The following is a 21,538-nucleotide window of genomic DNA, read 5'->3' as shown; positions in this document are numbered from 1 at the left end:
CATCTACTGGGCTAGAGGAAAAAATAGCGATGTCTTCCGCATTCGCAGTTAATTTTAATTCCAGACCACTAAGAGACACTGGAGAAATCCTGACGTTTTGCAGCAAGTACCTTAAAAAAAGCTCAATATAGAGAGCGAACAATAATCAGGACAGCGGACAACCCTGCCGCGTACCCCTTCGTAGAGCGAAATGGGCTGAAGAGAGGCCATTAAGCATAACTGCTGCTGTCGTGTTGCTATACAATTTCTGAACCGCAGAGATAAACCTTTGACCCAGGCCAAATGATGACATAATCGGCCATAGTGCTCCCCAGGCAACTCGGTCAAAGGCCTTCTCGGCGTCCAGCATCAACATTCCTTTATGTTGATTTAATTGACCATAGACATCAAATGCAGAAGTAGCTGTATTAATATGGGCTGCCGTGTCTCTTCCTGGGACAAAAACGTGCTGTTCCAAGACTAATTGATGAATAATAGAAGCCAGCCGAGAGGCAAGGATTTTAGAGAAAATATTAGCATCGGCATTAATCAATGATATAGGACGATATGAGCTCATGTCCTCTACCGATTTCCCATTCTTAGGAAATACTATAATGTTAGTGATATTCCAAGAGGAAGGGGCATCTTCCCCTTGAATAATATTATTAAATAGTGTAGAGAAGACAGGTGCCAAAATATCTTAATTTTTTTAATAGAATTCCAACGGGATAGTGTCCTCACCAACAGCCTTGCCTGATGATAGGGTGATGATCGCTTCCTCAACCTCGCCGAGTTCAATATCTTTTTGCAGAGACTCATAGTCCAATGGATTCGGAACAGGTAGCGCACTCTCCTGTATATAATCCAGGGTGGTTTGTTGGCTAAAGGATGTTGATTCGCCATATAAATCAGCATAAAAGAGTATAAATTGTTCAACTATATCTACTGATCAAGTGTAGGATAGACCATCTGCCCCTTTTATTGATTTAATGTAAGATCTAGCCCTTTGGTCAGCGATCTGAGTGGCTACCAAATGGCCAACCCTTTCCCCATATTCATATTGCTTAGATTTATACTTGCGGTAATTGGCAGTTACTTTATCCATTAAACCTCTACTAAGCTTAGCTCTTAATTCTACAAGCCGCCGATATATTGGCTGTTCTGCTGCATCTTTTAGAGCAATAGTTCTTGCGTGTTGCTGCTCCAAATCTGAATAAAGCCTGTGTTCCTGCTCCACCTGCTAAGCAACATGGCGATTCTGCATTAAGATATACCATAGCGTAGCCCCTCTTACATAGGCCTTCAAACAATCCCATACCACTGCAGTGGATGCAGTGCCCCTATTATTCGATTGATATTCTCCTAATATTCCTTGCATGAATTTCACAAAATCTAAATTACTAAAGAGCTGTCTAGGAAATGAAAATTCCCTAAATGGTTCTCTATCCCCCGCTGGATCTGCACAGTTAACATCACTGGGTTGTGGTCCGATGTAATTTTAGGACAATCCTCTATAGACCCTTCTTACAACATAGTTTTATTAATAAAAATCATGTTGATTCGGGAATATTGTTTATGCGTGGATGAATAAAACGTGTACCCTGGAATAGTTAGGAATAATCTCCTCCAAGCATCCTCCAATCGATGTATATGGAGAAGTTCTAGGATAGCGGCCCTAGTCCTGCCCATTCTAGCCCGAGTTGCAGTGTTAGTGGTGTCAATCTTCTTGTCAATGATACAGTTAAAATCCCCCATGACTATCAACTCACCAGCCCACTCCAATAGTTTGGAGCATAGATGAAGGATGACATTGGGGCAATCAGTATGTAGACAATATACCAAATATATTGTAGTCCTACGCCCAAAAATCAACAGTTGGGCAATTGCCCATCTCCCTTTAGAGTCAGCCAGTGTACGTAAAACTTTTGCTCTACAATTCTTAAATTTTAATATGGCTACCCCTCGAATAGAGATCGCCTGTGAGGTACAAACAAGTAAATCAAATCCAAGCTGTTTTAACTGAGATCTATCCTTGAAAGCTAAGTGTGCCTCAGTAAGGCCCAATATATGAGGTTTAAATAGGCGAAGCCCCTCCATTACTAGGCGGCGCTTTCTGGACTGATTGGGCCCCGCTACATTCCCACACATATATTTAAAATCAGGCATTAAACAGTATCTATAAGCTTGATTCTGTCATCTCCCCTCCTTATTCCGTATTCCTTTCCCTTTTGCTCTACCAGTGATACTTTAACTAAAGTGTGGCTATTTAATCCCCTCCCTCCCTGATCCCCTCCCCTCCTGCCGCTCCACCAGGTCAACCAATGGCAGTCGGCTGCAATTCTCTGCCTATCGCCCACCCTTTCTAAACCCCCACTGTACCTGTGAAAAGGAATCACCCCCTTCCTCTGCTGTGCCTAACTAACAGCGTTAAGAAGACGCCCCCTCCCCCCGCGCCCCAAAGCTCCGCCAAACCCCACCTCCTTCTAATAATCTTAAGACGAGCTGGCTCCTGTAAAAACACTTGTGAACACACTGCCTTAAAAGGGTCCATTAATTGACGTAGCCCCCAACGTTTGTCCTTTGTAGATTTGCACTGGTCAGAGCATGCAAATATAGAAATAGTGTCCAGCTTAACAGGATCAGATGGATGCGCCTTTAAATAGCTTGCCTGACGTAGCAAAAAATTGCCCAAAAACACCAATATTGGCAGTGAAAAATTTGACTTGGCTTGGTTCCCCCGAGAAATAATCAAGGGCAATCTATGCGCACGCTGGACCTGTATGTCCATATCCCAGTCCGCTAGGTCTGGAATGCTTGCTGAAAAAGGCTAACAATATAGGCCCGGTGAGCAAAGCCTTCCCTTCCTTCCGGTATGCCGAAGATCCTTAGGTTCTGGCGCCGTTGACGGTTCTCAAGATACTCAATCTTAGCCTGCATACACATCATTTGAGATTTCCATACCTTAGTCAAGTTCACAGTGTACGTATTAGCCTCTTGCACTGCTGCAACACGTTCCTGTAAGTCAGTGACCTCAGAGGAAAGCTGAGTAACCTTGGAGGTGACATCCGTCAGTGCTTGTTTTTATCTCTCTGCTGTCTGTCTTAGCCTGTAAGTAGTATTCTTGGGCCTCCGCTCTCTGAGTAACTAACGCCTGCAGAATTGTGGACAGTGATGGCTCCTCACAATCAACTGGTTGCAGGCCCTTTGCAGAGTTTCCCAATTCTAATGAGGCCAAGGGTGAGGGTACTGAACTACAAGCCTGATTCAAAGATTTAGAGGGAACCACAAGTACAGGTGTTACTGCTGGTGCTGCAGACCTGGCTGAAGGGAGAACTAGGGGACTGTAAGAGTCTCCATTTAATCTGCCTGATATCCCGTCGGGGCCATCAGGGCCATCGGTATGAGTTGATGAAACACTGAGGTTGGATACAGGTACTGAATGTTCAGCTTCAACTCCGACTCCATCCGCCGTTATTACAGTTTCCATATTGCCGGGGTTAGATCACCTTGAGATGATGGCCTTAACATCGCCCTTGGAAGCCACCCATTTACACAGGGGGCTGACCCCAGGGCCAGTCTTTGTGCTGTTTGCCACTGAGTCCTTAAGCCGTCCCAGTGCGGCAGTGACTTGAGGTTTAGCTCCACCACTGCCCTTGCCTCCTTTGGCAGCTCTAGTGATTTTAGGGCTTTTCGCCTTTGTACCTTTCCCCCCAGCGGGGATTCTGATTTTCGGAGTGTTGGGCTCCCCTGCCTTGCCAGTGCAGTTAGTCTGGATAATTCGCTGATGTGTATGCCCTGCCCGGTGACTCATCTGTGTACTTTCCACACATCGAATAAGTTCAGACTGTACAGTCTAAGGATTGTTCAGTATTTGAGGCATCGTTGGTCCGAGTATTCATGGGACCAAATATCGATTGTTCCAATGATTCAACTGTGTCATTGCTTGAAACATTTCCATCCCCTGCACCTACGTTGATTGACCCATATTTCAGCTGTGTCGAGATTTCAACAGTTTCCTTGGGGACATCAAAGCCAAGTACACGAAGTGCTGGAGTATAAGAGGGGTCCCCCTGCCACAGTAGTATCTTTATACATGTTATTAGCACTTTTAGCTTGATCCCTAACAGCCAGTTCAGTTATTTTGCAGGCTTTTTGATGGTCTGAGACCAAGGACGGCAATAACAAAGCTGAACAGTTTACAGAACCTTCCTCATCTTCCTTGGACTGCTGCATTGAGCACCCTCTGCCATCTCAAGACCCGGGATGGCGGTCTCCGACCCAAAGGACCGGAGCAATCCAGCCGCTCTTCCAGAGCGCAGCAACCAGAGGATCGGTTTTCCCAGCTGGGAACCAGAGCTGAGAGCTACATCGGAAGCAGGCAGCAGATCCGCGGACCTGGCGCCGCCACTACCTCCTGCATCATCCCAGCTCCCCAAGACTGATCCGGCCTCAGCGGGTGCTTCTGTGCGGCTGCGTCCCCTCGCGGTACGCTGCGGTGCCATTCTTCCCTCTTGACCACCTCCAGCATCGCCGCCAGTCTCCGCCTGCTGCTTCGGGCCCACATTGATTGTAAGTACCACTACTTGCTTGCTTCAAATTTTTAATCGTTGACGCATAACAGCCCCTCAAGAATTGTAGTTATCGATTATTTTAGGAGGAAGCAAGAGGGGTATCAGCGGTTGCACCGGGATCCACAAGGAGAGCTACAGGAGGCGTCCTTTAGCGTGGAGTCAATCCACCATCTTCCTTTTCCTCCCTCCGTCATACTAACTAGTAGCATTTAATGTACAGACCCTGGGTACATGTTATACCATTTACTAGGGACTTACAAGTAAATTAAATGTACTAATCAGGTATATGCCAATTGTACCATAGTTTTAAGGAGAGGGCACAAGCACTTTACCACTGGTTAGCAGGAAAAAAGTGCACAGAGTCCTAATTCCAACAAAAACAGGTTCAGCAGCAGAAGGCAAAAATCTGGGGATTACTCTGCGAAAAGGGCCAAGTCCAACAATGCACATCAAGGCTACAACATCTAGAATGCATTAAGTTGTCAGATAAAAGCCAGAAAATGTGTCAATGATAACAGGGAGTGAGGTTACCACCTTACAGAAAGAGTCCCTTTTGACACATCAGAGTGTCACTAGATATGAATGAATGTACCTTGTTTACATTTTAATTCATGTCATTGCTAACAGAGGTGATGGAACCACTGTTAATGTGCACTCCTATTCTTAGCAACTAGGTTTAGAATGTCGGTGCTGAGACAAAATATCGAATTGGAAATGTCGACTTACACAAATATCGAGTTGGAAATATTGTGAGTCAGAAATATTGACAGCAAGAATATCGTGGTCAAGAATATTGAATTTGAGGTAAGAAATATCGTTAAAAAAAATATAGAAGTCATTAATATTGTTTACACAAACATAGATGTTTAAAATATTGATTGACTTTTTAATTAGTGTTATGTATTTTAGTTTATTATTGACATGTATTTGATGTATGTTTTTGTATACGTATTGTTTATGTTTTTTAATATATGTGTTACATTTTTAGTAGTTATGAATTCTATTTTAATGAAAGTTTGCATTTTTTAGTTCCGTAACGGGTTGTGGGTTTATAGGGGAATAGAGTGGGAAGTAATTTAATTATAATAATTTGATGGTTCTTTTTTATTTATTTAATTTAGATTTTATAGCGTTAATTGTGGGAAGTAATTTATTTGTAATAAATAATTAATTGGTTGTTAATTAATATTAATTAATTGATAATTATTTATGGTAATTGTGTAATTTTTTTAGGTGCGGGTTGTGGGGTTTATATGGGTAACGGGTGGGAAATAATTTATTTTTGATTAATTAATAATTAGTTGTTCATTTTTATTAATAATTAATTGATAATTATGGTAATTGTGTGATTGTTTTAGGTGTAGGTTGTGTGGATTTTATTGTTATAGGGTAAAGGGTTGGAAGTAATTTATTTTTAATTAATTAATAATTAGTTCTTGATTAATATTAATTAATTGATGCAAAATGTATTATGGAAATTGTGTAATTAATTTTAGGTGCGGTTTGTGGGGTAAAGGGTGGGCAGTAATGTATGTTACATTAATTATTAATTAGTTGTTAATTTATATGAACTAATTAATTGATAATTAATTATGGTATTTGTGTGATTTTTTTAGGTGTAGTTTGTGGGGTTTATGGGGTAAAGGTTGGGAAGTAATTTATGTTTAATTAATTAATAATTACTCAATTATAGGGAGAAGGAGCAACACAATTTAGATACAATAATATCAATATAATAATCAATTTCTCTGAACGAAAAAAGTCATTAGGCAGATGATTCTTGATTTGGATCCTTTCTTCTTTATTATAATTCAAACCAAGTTCTTTTCATAAAAAATCATTTGATTTTTCATATTTTGGACTTGTAGCTTTGTTGCGTAAATTAAATCATCCTTTGTTGCAAGAATTAAATCAGCCAACGCGTTTCGTCCTAAAAGGACATCATCAGGGCTGAAATAATAGAAATAACAAATGTAACTATTTAATTTAAAATACAAAAAGAAAACATCTTAGTGTATACATACATATCTGCCTATATCCATTCTAGTTTTATGAAAAGAACTTGGTTTGAATTATAATAAAGAAGAAAGGATTCAAATCAAGAATCATCTGCCTAATGACTTTTTTCGTTCAGAGAAATTGATTATTATATTGATATTATTGTATCTAAGTTGTGTTGCTCCTTCTCCCTATAATTGAGTATTAGCTTGTGTGGGTGTTTAGCGGTAAACCACAAGAAGTGAGCACCTGATTACAAAAATCTGGTTATATACGGAAACGCCTAGTGCGCTAGTGTTGCAATCCCTACCGCTTGAGTTCTGTTTACACTAATTAATAATTAGTTAATTCATATTAATTAATTCATTGAAAATTTAATTAGGAATTTGTTTAATTCATTTTAGTTGTGGATTGTGAGGTTTATAGCAGTAAAGGGTGGGAAGTGATCATTAATATTAATTAATTAATTTATAGTTAATTAGGGTATTTGTATTTTTTGTGTGGGGGGTTTTATTGTTATAGGGGTACAGTGTGGGGAGAACATTATTTTACTTACTTTATAATCAGTTGTTAATTACTGTTAGTTTTTAAATTGAAAATAAGTTTTAATTGTGTAATTAATTTTTGTATAGTTTAATTTTAACTGTGGGTTGTGGGGATTATAGGGGTAAAGTGTTAGAAGTTAAATAATGTGTACAAGTTTTTTTTAATTAATAGTATTTCTTTAATCGGTAATTAATTATGTTATTTGAGGAAGTACATTTCTTTAAATTTAGATGTGTGTTGTGAATTGTGTAGTGTTATAGGGTAGGAAATAAAAGTAAATTTATGTAATAATGAATGTTTTTGTTTCTAAATAATTTCTTATTAAAAATATTTATATTTTTGGAAATTGTTTTTATTTTATTTAATATAATATTTGTAGGTATTTGTTATATGCATTTAACATTATATATATATATATATATATATATATATATATATATATATATATATATATATATATATATATATCCCAACATGACGGCTCCCTTCGTCGTGAAATTTGGCGCTGCACACCAGTGCGGTATCCTGACGGTCGAGCCAGACCGTTACAATGTATCCAAAACTCACCGAAGGAGAAAATCAGGGTCGCACTCTGCAAGATGAATTCAATTCTTTTATTTCTATTTAACCCAATTGCAATCACAGAGAAAATCCAAATTAAATCGACGCGTTTCGGTCTTGCCTCAAGACCTTGATCACAATACTGTTCACCCACTGAAACTCACACATATAACAGTATTCTTGGAGTCCCTGGCACTTCCTGTCATGTGCTAATCAGAGCATTGTGGGAGTTGTAGTTTGCATCCAACCAAAATAAATTGCATTGAAATCAAAACAATTAAACAGTACATCATGGTAAATACGTATAAATACTGATACTAATACAGTCCTGTGTTGCAAAACTATCCAAAATCGGTTCACTTGATTGATTTTATACGATGTTATTTATGGTGCCCAACTAAGGAACGGTTCAAACTAGCATGAATTTCCTAGTATTGTTCCTCAGTGTATTGAAACCCCTCCAGTGGGGAGTTCAGATCTACCCAAGGGAACTGGCTCGTATCACTCAAATCCAATTCACATTAGGCACCTAATGAATTAATACGAGACCACTAAAAGAAAACAAAGAAATGGAAAATAAGGTTATCAACCCATGAACAACAACAAGTAAAGACAACAAATGTGTATCGAACTGTATGCGTCTAAGGCATCAGAGCTACATCAGGAAACCAAGATTATGACAATAATTAACTTCACAGATGGCTGTATAGTTCCTCACTTTGGTTCAGGCCATAAGGTGTTAATGTCCTGAATGTAATAATGTAGCGAGACTCTTTCTGACGCAAAAGTTTCTCTCTGTTCCCACCTCTGATGGTTAATGGGATTGATTCAATGCCGTAAAATTTCAAAAGTTTCCAATTGTTTGTATGGACTTGCTCCATGTGTTTAGCTACAGCATTAGTGGCATCTTTATTGGTAACTGCTCGTGTGTGTTCCAAGATACGCTTTTTTAGTTCACACGTGGTACTGCCCACGTATTTTAATTCTCACATGGGCATTCAATGACGTAAATTGTAAATTGATTTTTACACGAGATAAGCTGTTTGAATTGCCAAGTTTTTCCATTTGCTAAACTGAATTCCGTTGTAGGTTTGGCAATTTCACATACCTTGCATTTCTGACATTTGAAAAATCCGTTACTTTTTAGCCAATGTACATTCTTTTTCCCTTTAAAATGACTGTTGACCAGGCGATCTTTGAGATTTCGAGCTCTACGATACGTTATCAATGGGTGAATACTGATGATTTTTCTGACAGTTTCATCCATTTGTAGTATCTCCAAATTATTTCTCAAGATTTTACTGATTTTTTTAGCATCATTTGAGAAATCCATGATCATTCTTATGGGTTCAATATTGGATTTGATCTCTTGTTTGGGCTTCAAACATTCTTCTCTAGGTTTATCATTTGCCCGTTGCCAACATTTTCTGATAAGTGTTTTGTTGTATTTCCTCATTTCAAATCTCTTTGCTGTAAGTAGGCTCTGATTTCTCCATTCCTCTTGTTCTGTGCATATCCTGCGGATTCTTAAAAATTCCCCGTAGGGTATACTAGCAATGAGTGATGACTGGTGGAAACTGGTTGCTTGTAATGTCGCATTGGTAGCTGTGACTTTCCGGTGTAACGTAGTCTCGATTTGGCCATTTTTGATATATATTTCTGTATCCAGAAAAATTACTTTCTCATTGCTTATCTCAAAGGTAAATTTCAATTTAGCCATACTTGAGTTTAAAATCTGAAAGTATTCATCAAATTCTGCTTTGGTACCGTCCCAAATGATAAGCAAATCGTCAATAAAGCGGTTCCACATAATGATCTTGTTGACGTACTAGTCATGTTGTGGATGCCAGGCTACTTCTTTCTCCCACCATCCCATCACTAGGCAGGCATAGTTTGAGCTAAAGAAAAAACCCATAGCCGTACCCATGTTCTGGCGGTAAATGTCATCCCCAAATACAAAGATGTTTTTCGTAAGGCATATGGATATCATTGCCAACAACACGCTGTTGTGATCACAGTAGGGAATATTTCTTTCCTTTAGAAAAAATTCTACAGCCTTCATGCCCATTTCGTTCTCAATGTTTGTGTATAAGGATATGACATCCATAGTGATAAGATGATAGCTATCCTGCCAAGGAGTATCTTGTAAATTTCTCAGGAGATTTGTAGTATCCTTTATGTACGAACTCAATTTACATACAAAAGGTGCTAGAAAAAAGTCAATGTAATTGGCTATAGGTTCCAATAGGGTTCCCTTTGTGGACAGGATTGGTCTCCCTGGTGGTCTTTTGGAATCCTTATGTAGCTTAGGAAGGAAATAAATGGTCGCAATTATTGGAAATTGAACAGTTAAGTATTTTACTTCATCCTCATCCAACAATTTTTTCTGAGACCATATCAGTAATTTTTGATCCAAGCATCTTTTTATCTCAGCTGTTGGGTTCAGTTTTAATTTCTCATAGTATTCAACATTTTTTAGTTGACGATGCGCTTCTGTGGCATAAGCACTGCGGTCCCAAATGACTATATTGCCACCCTTATCTGCAATTTTTATCTCAATTTGGTTATCTTCCGCTAGGTCTGTAAGTGCTTTTCTTTCTGTTTTCGTTAGATTATCCGTGTATTTCGAAATTTTCATTTTGTATATTTCCTGCACCACTGCTTCCTGGAAAATATCCACTTTGTTTCCTGGCGTTAGTTGAGGATAATATTTAGATTTCGGTTTTTTACTGCTCAACCCAGCTCCCATCTGGGTGCAGGCTGCTTGTAATGAAATATTCTCATCATCATTCTCCACATTTAGGTTCAACAGGGTCACATAGCCTTCCGAATCTTTTGCCAAAAAGTCAGACACTGTTTTGGACCCACTTTTCTCTTTTTTATTTTTCCATGTATCTTGATTTTCATGGAAGATTTTGGCCAGCTTAATTTTTCTAACATATTTATAAAAATCAATTCTCAGTTGCGAGATATTCGTTGGTTGTATGGGGCAAAAATGTATACCTCGTTTCAATAAAGACAACTCAGCACCCGTCATTTGTCTTTGCGATAAGTTCACAATTTGTAATTCATCCGCAGGGTTTATGGAAGTTAGAAATTCTTCCTCTGTCGCATGCTTCTCGTTTGGGCCCCTATCTTTTCTGTTGTTTCGCTTACTTCTCTTGTTTCTTCTCTTTGGTTTCTGGGCTTCCAAAATCGTCCTCTGCCCCTGTAACTTTGTTGGCTTATCCGATTTTGCTCCCATTGCCTCTGCTGGAGGACGAGGTGCATATCCCCTAAAAAAGACAATTTGGAGGGATCAATTGGTTCTTCTGATTCAATGTCGCTTGCCTCTGTTGATGTTAATGAGGATAAGCTGCTCATTGCCCCCGTCGCATCTGAGAACTTAATTTGCTGTTTAAAAAAATCATATTTCCTGGCAAAAGTAAAGATGTGTCCATCTGTGTAGTCATTTTTATCCCTTATAAATTTAGTTTGTTTCCTTTTTCTTATTATTTCTTCATGTTTTTCTATTTATCTCTCCAGCAGTTACCAATAAATATGCCACTAATGCTGTAGCTAAACACATGGAGCAAGTCCATACAAACAATTGGAAACTTTTGAAATTTTACAGCATTGAATCAATCCCATTAACCATCAGAGGTGGGAACAGAGAGAACATTTTGCGTCAGAAAGAGTCTCGCTACATTATTAAATTCAGGACATTAACACCTTATGGCCTGAACCAAAGTGAGGAACTATACAGCCATCTCTGAAGTTAATTATTGTCATAATCCTGGTTTCCTGATGTAGCTCTGATGCCTTAGACGCATACAGTTCGATACACATTTGTTGTCTTTACTTGTTGTTGTTCATGGGTTGATAACCTTATTTTCCATTTCTTTGTTTTCTTTTAGTTGTCTCGTATTAATTCATTAGGTGCCTAATGTGAATTGGATTTGAGTGATACGAGCCAGTTCCCTAGGGTAGATCTGAACTCCCCACTGGAGGGGTTTCAATACACTGAGGAACAATACTAGGAAATTCATGCTAGTTTGAACCGTTCCTTAGTTGGGCACCATTAATAACATCGTATAATATCAATCAAGTGAACCGATTTTGGATAGTTTTGCAACACAGGACTGTATTAGTATCAGTATTTATACGTATTTACCATGATGTACTGTTTAATTGTTTTGATTTCAATGCAATTTATTTTGGTTGGTTGCAAACTACAACTCCCACAATGCTCTGATTAGCACATGACAGGAAGTGCCAGGGACTCCAAGAATACTGTTATATGTGTGAGTTTCAGTGGGTGAACAGTATCGTGATCAAGGTCTTGAGGCAAGACCGAAACGCGTCGATTTAATTTGGATTTTCTCTGTGATTGCAATTGGGTTAAATAGAAATAAAAGAATTGAATTCATCTTGTGGAGTGCGACCCTGATTTTCTCCTTCGGAGAGTTTTGGATATATATATATATGTGTATATATATATATATATATATTTAATATTAAATATATTTGTATTTGAAATTTTAACATATTTATATCTTTTCTAATTCATTTTGTTTTTGAAATATTTTTATTGTTGTTAAAATTTAGTTTGTTTTTCATTTTGAACTGACTTGAGTGAAAATATTAATTGTTACTCCACTGATATCCAACACCTTCCCTACTGTTGCACTCACTGGAGTGGGAATAGTAATTTTTACCCCTCTTCTATCCAACACTTTCCCTACTGTTGCACTCACTGGAGTGGGAATAGTACTTTTTACCCCTCCGCTATCCAGTTTTCCCTACTGTTGCACTCACTGGAGTGGGAATAGTACTTTTTACCCCTCCGCTATCCAGCACTTTCCCTACTGTTGCACTCACTGGAGTGGGAATAGTAATTTTTACCCATCCGCTATCCAACACTTTCCCTACTGTTGCACTCACTGGAGTGAAAATTTAAGATTGAAGATTTTTAAATAATTTAATGTTTTAATTTATAACAGAATGTTTTTTTTGATTAGACTTTATGTCAGTCAGTCAGTCAGTCAAAAACCTTTATTTGATTCCAGATGAATCATAAAAGTTCACAAGGAAAACAAACAATCATAAAATAAGACAATATTTACAAAAAGAGCATAAAAAATATCTTCGGAGACAGTTAAACACCTAATTGCATACTTTTACATTGCATATTGTTTCCTTATTATAAAAACAATTTTTATAAAACTAAGCACAGAGCTGCAAATGGAAGCATTTGCTAGGGAGTGTAAATAATTGAAACCCTCTTTATGGGAGCGGAAACAGTTTTCGTTTAAAATTGGTTTGAGAAAGCGCGCCCTGGGGTCTTTATATAGGGGTCGATTCCGATCCTGGTTTTTTTTTTCCCGTACGACTCGTATCCGTATTTTTTTACGTACGAATCGTACAAGTCCCGTACAAACGGTGAAGTACGATTCGTAGGTGGAAAATACATACGAATCGCCTCGGGAAAAGTCCACGAGACGTCCCCGGACAGTTTTACTTACAAATCGTAAAACTGAAGTCCGAGTGCGCAAGTACGATCCGTACCGCCCGTCCGAAAACACAAGCGCATGGAAAAGGCTCCGTACGGAGCGAACTTTGTACGAGCCCTACCCCAAGTACACTTGTGCCCGGGGTACGAGTCGTACGCCCCCCAGCCTCCCACCCCTCCCGCGTACGTCCACAACGTACCCCCCACCCCCGTATGTATGGCGCGTACCCCCATCCCCCGTATGTACGGTGCGTACCCAAACATGGCATATGTACGGCCCGTACCCCCCATCCCCGTATGTATGGCGCGTACCCCCCACCCGCGTATGTCCGCACCGTACCCCAGGCGTACCGCCCACCCGCGCATGTCCGCACCGTACCCCAGGCGTACCCCAATCATCGCGTATGTACGGACCGTACATACGCGAGGATTGGGGTACGCCTGGGGTATGGTGCGGACATACGCGGGTGGGTGTACGGGCCGTACATACGGGGGCTGGGGGGTACAGGCCGTACATACGGGGGTGAGGGGTACGGGCCGTACATATGCCATGTTGGGGTACGCACCGTACATGATGACACGTACGATATGGGTGATGGCGTGTATGTCGTGTAGCGGGCCCCCTTTTCCTCGTGCATCGCAGCGTACTTCGCTTTTTCGGCACTTTTTGGCTCCCGTAAAAATATAGCCGTGCGGAGTGCTGTAGGTACAATTCATACTTGCTGGTCCGTAAAACGCTGCCTGACTCCGTGCGGACGTCGCGTACGCGCTGTCCAGGATCGGAATTGTATGTATTTTTTAGCCGTACGGTGTTTTTTACAATTCGTACGGAAATGGTATTTCTGTACGAATCATACTTGCTGGTTTGTACGGTGGAATTCCCGGGTACGAGTCGTACGGAGAAAACGCTCCGTACGACCATTTGTACCCGGGTTTTACAGGATCGGAATCGGCACCATAATGTGCAAAATAGCATAAGGTGCATAGTATTTTGTTGGGCTGTGTTATTACAAGGACAGAGGGGTAGCCTCTCACACCACCCCACCTGTTTTGGAAAGGCCACAAGAAAGTGCAGTGTGCCCAAGCAAAATCTTGTCATTAAAAAACGTGCATTGCTGTTTTAAGAAAGGGGGGTCTGGTCTATCTGTAAGCCTAGATGATATACTCAGCTCAGATCCAAAAGCTTCTTTTATGGACATTTTCATGTTTGGCGGTATACACTCAGGCTTATCATAAAAATCTTCTAATCCTATCTTATAAAAAGTTTGTTTAACGTACCGTAACCAGGGGACCACCATTGCATTTTCTAAATTCATGCAATCTTTTAAAATAAGTCGGGAGAAATTAAGTTCCTCTGAGGACCAAATTTTCCCCCATAATAGCAGGGGTGCCATGTGTATTCTGTCTGTAATATAATCCATACCCACCTCCAAGCGGCAAAATGATGTAGGGGAGCTGGACGGGATAAATAAGAGTCTCTTCAAAAATTTGCTCTCAAATATTTGAATCTGGGTACTCTTTTGATATCCCCACACTCCTGCACCGTAAGTTGCTCCTGACAGACATTTTGATTTGTACAGGGTTATCAGCTCTGCAACAGACTTATGGCCAAGTTTGGCCGCAAATCGAAACAACCCCTCAATGACCCACATTCCCCAAATAGCTAAAAACATTTACCTTCTCAATAACTGTCCCATTCACTGTGTATTTTTGTGTTTTTCTTAATTTTGGCCCAGGTAACCATGACAAAGGATTTCTTATAATTCACCTTCAGGTCTAGTGACGTCATATATTCGGTAAAAGCATCCAAACATCCCTGAAGGCTATTGGCGGTCAGGGCCATCAAAACCGTGTCGTCAGCATACGACAATAAAGGTACTTGGTCACCTACTGTTTTTGGGAAGTCCAAGTGTTTGTTTAACAAAAACTGCTCCAGCCTATTTGTATAGACCAAAAATAAAAACGGGGCTAGAATGCAGCCTTGCTGGACCACCTCTGTCAAAGCGATGGGCTCGGTCTTCTCTCCCCCTGGATCATAAAGGATAACTACAGAAGTGCCAGAATTACCCTCCCATCACCTTACATGTGGCATCTATGAGGGAAATCGGCCTGTAACAGGTCGGATCGTTTCTATTTAACCTTTTTAAATATCGGCACTACCACGACTTTCTTCCAAGATTGTGGGGTCTGGCCCGTTATAACAGCTCTAAAAACATTTAATAGTACGGGGCCCCAGAGTGCCGGATTTCTTTTAAAGAGGTCCAAAGTTACCCCATCTGGGCCTGGGGCTTTAGAGGTAATGCCCTTTCTAAGGACCTCCTCCACTTCATCTAAAGTTAGGGATACACTTAATTGCAGGGCAGATTCAGGATTAAAAAATATATCTGACTGACTGTCCTGTGGACTGATATCGTTTGGGTTAAAAGTCTTTGAAAAATGGAACTCCCAAGCTAAACCCGTTATATTTGTTTCCATGTTCCTGCTTACATCCGTGAAAAGTGGATGATTGATCACCTCCCAGAAGGACCTAGAATCTCTTAGCATTCCTGCCTTTTCTAAGTCTTTCCAGGCCTGGCATCTCAATTCTTCTTTTCTACGCTCTATTGTATTTTTATAAGACCGTCTGGCTTCCTTAATCAAGGACCTGTCCCGTGGCACTGTACTTAATGCTGTTTTTAAAGCTCTATTTGCCGCTGAGCACTCCAAATCAAACCATTTATATTCGGGGCGATTCATTTTTTTTTACTGATTTAAGCAGATTCTTTGCCACATCTTCACATATGATTTCAAAACTCCCTATAATGGATTCCGGGGGGGCTAACTAGGTTAAACAAGTCATCACGTCAGTTAAGTTGGACTTAATTATAGTCTGCTCAAATTTGACATGATCCAAAGTGTTCCATTTCAACCTTACCCCTTGGTTACAATTATATTTTATAGGGCAGTTCACGGCCATCCCCTTCCGAGCCTTGATTTTTAGAGAGGCTGTTAGAGGATTGTGGTCACTGGCAGAGTTTGGTTCAACCAGGAAATTTTCGAAGAAATCGGAATACCTCCTAGTAATCAATCGTGCTGGTTCTGTCCCCGCCCTGAAATGTCGGTAAGTATGCCACCGAACTGCCCACTAGATTGTTCGCCGGGGATAGGTCGTTAACAAGAATAATTGAGTTTAATGCGTCCCCCTGGGGAGTATGTTTAAAATGGGCAGGCGGTGAATCATCAAGATCAGTCAACCTGCACGCTTTGTTACTACTTTGCTGACATAGAGTACAGTTGAAATCTCCAACCCAAATAATACATTAAGGGGAGAATTTTTGTGCTATTTTATCAATTTCATCTTGTAGGTCATTTATGACCCCCGTGCTTCGCTCATCGAAAATGTTATAGTACCAATTGATTAATAGTAAACTTACATCCAACAAATTAAAACACATGATCAGTTGGTACCAGGGTGAGTCAATTACCTTTTTGATTAGATAAATCTAGACAGTGGTATTTGATTTAGGTAAAGGCGCCGTATAGACTATTTGCACATATTATTATGAAGAACCCAATATATGACGGTGCTATAAGGTGAGGAGAACCACCCTACTCCTCAGGATAGGCCTCAGCCTTCTGTAACAAATGACACTCCTTAGCACACGTGACAGTTTTAAAATAACATAAGTATGTAACGTGTTTCCACAAATACTAGACAAATTAATGCGCAAATATTAGTCTTCCTTCATCTTTGTTGTTCTCTTTATTTCGTACAGATCTTCCCAGTAATTCTCTACAGCCAACACGTGTTTCGTCGCAAAGTGGGGATGTCGTCCCGTGACTTTCTCAAGGCTATATTCCGTATGTAAATTGATTTTATTAAGCGGTGATAATTCCAAACCGCAAATGGTTTCTGGTGTGGCAGCGTCTGTGTTTCAGAATGTGTTTCTCTTGTTCCTATTTCTTCCAGATTTAATCCTCTCCGTGCTTCTTTTGCTTCGTAGAAATCTTCCGTGACGCCACCATGTATCTCGATGCTAAGTGCGCTCGTACCAGAGCCTCATACCCCACTGAGATCAAGGTTACCAATCCCCCCCTTGCCCTACCTGACAGTGATGGTTCCGCTAAGACATTTAGCAACAAATATCCATCTATGTTAACGTCCGTTCTACTCCATGTTTCCTGGGTACAGATAATATCAAATGTTTTAATGTACCGGACCCAGACCACATCTGTTAGCTTTGGAATAATCCCTGCTACATTCCAGGAAAGTAGGCGTAGCTGGTGACAATTTCGTTGGGAATAAGTTGCTTGCATGGCTTGTCCATTAGGCCTGATTGGTGGGGGAGTAATTAAACCCAGTCCTCCCAGACTCTCACTCATATTATGTGGCTGGGATAAAGGGCGTTTATCAAACCCTTGACTCGACTTCGAAGGATGTTGCCCAAAATTAGCATTTAATACCGCAGCACCTACACCAGTTTTATGAGGATCAAGAATATTTTCCTCCAACCTACCCCCATTGGTTGGCAGTCAATCTAATTCAGCCAAATCACTCAATGGGGAAAATCGGTTTCTAGACTTTATGTTATTGGTATATATATATATATGTAAATTTTTATATAATTTTAAAATTATAAAGTAAATTAAAATTAATAGTTTATTAGTTGTTTTAAAGGAAATATATATGAATTATTATGTATGTGTGTAAAATTTCTTTTATTAAGTTTATTATATTTTTTTAAATGTATATTAAATCTACTTGATTATTTTATATTAATTTTATTATTTAACATATTTAATATTTATTATTTTAGTATATATATATATATATATATATATGATCAAGGCCGCTTGAACGGCTGAAACGCGTCAAGGCAACGAATACTGGAATAAAATAATATTTGCACTATTGATGGTCTGCACACGTCATTTAGCGAAGCAGAGGGAAGGTGTCACGAGATCGAGTGATATATATATATATATATATATATATTACCTACTGGCGGTCGCCAGTAGGTAGTTATAGTTAGGACCCTGTTTCCATAGGAAAACCGCAACATTCTATTTTGAATAACTTTGGCGCCGGTCGACGAATCCTCGCGAAATTTTAAAAATAGGTGGGGCGCTAAGCTCCGCTCCTACCCTGAAAGTCTCGAGGGGATTCGTCAAGCAGGGGCTGAGATAAAAGGGGGGTCCCAAAACGCGTTTTTCCCATGCATTTTTCCATAGGACCTTTAGACACAGCTACAGCCCGAACGGCTGAACAGAGTTCCTTGAAATTTGGCAGAGAGGTAGTCTACAGGTCAAGGAAGTGCCTTTTGTAGGTTTGGTGTAAATCTGTTCAATAGATTCTGAGAAAATAGCCTTTAAATCAATATATATATCTGAGCCAGCTTACGGTGCGCTTACGGTGCGCTTACCGTACGCGTACGGTGACGTGCGCGAGCGCGATTCTGATTGGCTGTTAGATCTTAGTAAACATTCGAATCGGTCGAAACCAGGAAGCGGCGGCCGCCATTTTCTCTCTCGGACTCTGAGGGGGGGATGAAAAACAAAGAGAATAAACATGTAAAGGGACTGTTTAGACAGCTCCCAACCACCTCGGCTTGCTAAATGTGTCCCCACAGAACCCCCAAGGCCAAAAATTCATTTTTATTTTTTTACGAAAATTTGCCGATTACGCTTACCGTACGCGTACGGTAAAAAAATCAATAAAAAAAAAAATTATCCACACTCTCCCCACCCCGTGTGCAAATGGTGCCCGTAGGGCACCATTTGTGCATGGCATATTATATATAATTTAAACTGAATATAAATGTTTATCTTTCACAACGAAGCGCATAATATGTCCACCACGTGCGCACGGTGCGCGAAGCGCATCGAGCGTACATGGCCCATCCACGGCACTAACTGCGTAAAGTGGGCGCGCGGTGCGCGAAGCGCACCGCGTGCTTACTGTGCGCGCACGGAACGAACTGCGTTAAGTGGGCGCGCACGCCACGAATGGCGTAAAGTAACTTAGCATTTAAAAAAACGTACAAATTCACTGAAAAAACCATAGGTTTCACACACGTTATAGTTTGGAATTAGCATTTAAAAAACCTTGCAAATTCACTGAAAAAACCATAGGTTTCACACATGTTATAGTTAGCTGGACATTTTACTGATAAAAAACCAATGAAATTCCCGCGTTATAGTTAGTGCAGGCAACTATAACTCACGCGACCGCAATCCTCTGCTGATGACATATGTGTCTTTATGAAAAAAAAATATTTGTAATATATGTATAGCTAAAATTTAATGGAAGAAGACATAGGCAATTAAGTGTCTAAATACAGTATTAGCATCAGCAGAGGATTGCGGTCGCGTGAGTTATAGTTGCCTGCACTAACTATAACGCGGGAATTTCATTGGTTTTTTATCAGTAAAATGTCCAGCTAACTATAACATGTGTGAAACCTATGGTTTTTTCAGTGAATATATATATATATAAAATTCAATTTTTTGTACAACAATATTTTTTACATCGATATTGTTTTTCTGATATTTTTGTACTTACCTGTTTAAGTATAGGGAGTCAATATTTTTGCATTCTGTATTTTTACATCGATATTTTTTACTTCTATATTTTGAACTTTTATATTTTGTCAGTGAACCCGTTTAGGCTATTCTTCAGAAAGATTCGTGGACATATTGGCACCGTGTCCTACCACTTTTGATATATGTAAATGTCAATTCTTTACCTGCAGTTGGTTGGGCTCATCATCATCATCATGCCAGACAGGCGCTTGGGCCTTTCATCTCGGGACACTTTGTGCTGTTGCTGGTAGGGGGTGAGCAATACAGCCTCCAGAGTTCTTTTTCAGCAGAAGGTGAGGCTCATCATCAGCGCACCAGACGGGCACCTCTTAAGGACCCTCATTTCCCCGCGGCCCAGGGTGCGCATGTCACGTGACCGGGTACGGCCCAGACAAAGACCAGACCAAGGGGTCTATTAGGATGGCGGACGGACTACAGTCTGCCCGCCACCCTAGCGGTGCTGGGACCGGCTGCCAGTGGTGCGGCGGTACCGCACTGCCAATTAGTATGCGACCGCCACCGTGGCGGTCGCATCCCGCATATACAACATTGTGGCGGGCGGAGCTGTGAGCAGCACCCGCCACAATGTAGTAAATGCATGTTGTGCATTTGCATGCACAACATGACAGGCACTGTGCAGTGTTCAATAAAAATATTTGGGTAAACAACAATTTAAGTAAACAGGAACAACTGACCCTTAAATCTTTAGAACATAGAACAAGACCATAATCTGACAATTAAACCGGCAGATAAAGGGGGTAGTATTGTGGTGATGGAGACCACAAACTACAATAACAGAATGTGTTCTCTGCTAAATAATGACCAACGTTATCTCAGGTCAATAGAGAAGAGTGGATCACTCTGACTTATAAGATCAAAGATATACTAAATTTTGCTAAAGAGGATGGTATCATTTGCATTGAAGAATTCAACTTTATGCATAATGACAATCCTGTCATTCCGGCACTATATGGACTCCCTAAAGTTCACAAAAGTATGAAAGATCCCCCTATGAGACCTATTGTCTCTAGTATCAATTCATTAACGGTACCTCTCAGCAAATATGTTGTCTTTCTGCAGCCCATGGTAATGCAACAAAAAGCATATATTAAAGACACCACCGCTATGATTCAGAAAATAGAAAGGCTAGATTTTTTTCGGAGACACAATTCCTTGTGACCTTGGATATCGAGGCACTGTACACAAACATTCCTCAAGACAGTACCATTGATATGATCAAGAAGATGTTTTTAGTGAATGAGGAAGATCTTTCTCCACATGCAACTTTTATTGTCGAGTGTGTCTCCATTATATTAAAAAACAATGTTTTTTTATTTGAAAAGGATTTTTATAGACAGGTCAAAGGTACCAGCATGGGAGAAACCTTTGCCCCTAGTCTGGCCTGTCTATATGTAGCTCAATTTGAGGAAACACATATTTTTAACACATTGGCACCATTCTATGAAAATATATCGCAGTGGTGCCGATATATAGATGACGTGTTTTTTATATGGACTGGCACTGAAGAATATGTGAGAGATTTTATTGAATGGCTTAACCTTGGTGATGTCAATCTGAAATTCACATCAACTGTAAACAGAAAGAAATGTGAATTATTAGACATCATAATAAAAAATGTAGACGGTATACTAAGGTGCCGATTCCGATCCTGTAAAACCCGGGTACGAATGGTCGTACGGAGCGTATTCTCCGTACGACTCGTACCCGGGAAATCCTCCTTACAAACCAGCAAGTACGATTCGTACAGAAATACCATTTCCGTACGATTCGTACAAAACTACGTGTGGCTAAAAAATACCCACAATTCTGA

The sequence above is a fragment of the Triturus cristatus genome, chromosome 6, assembly GCF_964204655.1.
Source record: "Triturus cristatus chromosome 6, aTriCri1.1, whole genome shotgun sequence".
Lineage (NCBI taxonomy): Eukaryota > Metazoa > Chordata > Amphibia > Caudata > Salamandridae > Triturus > Triturus cristatus.
Note: the sequence above shows the minus strand (reverse complement) of the source record.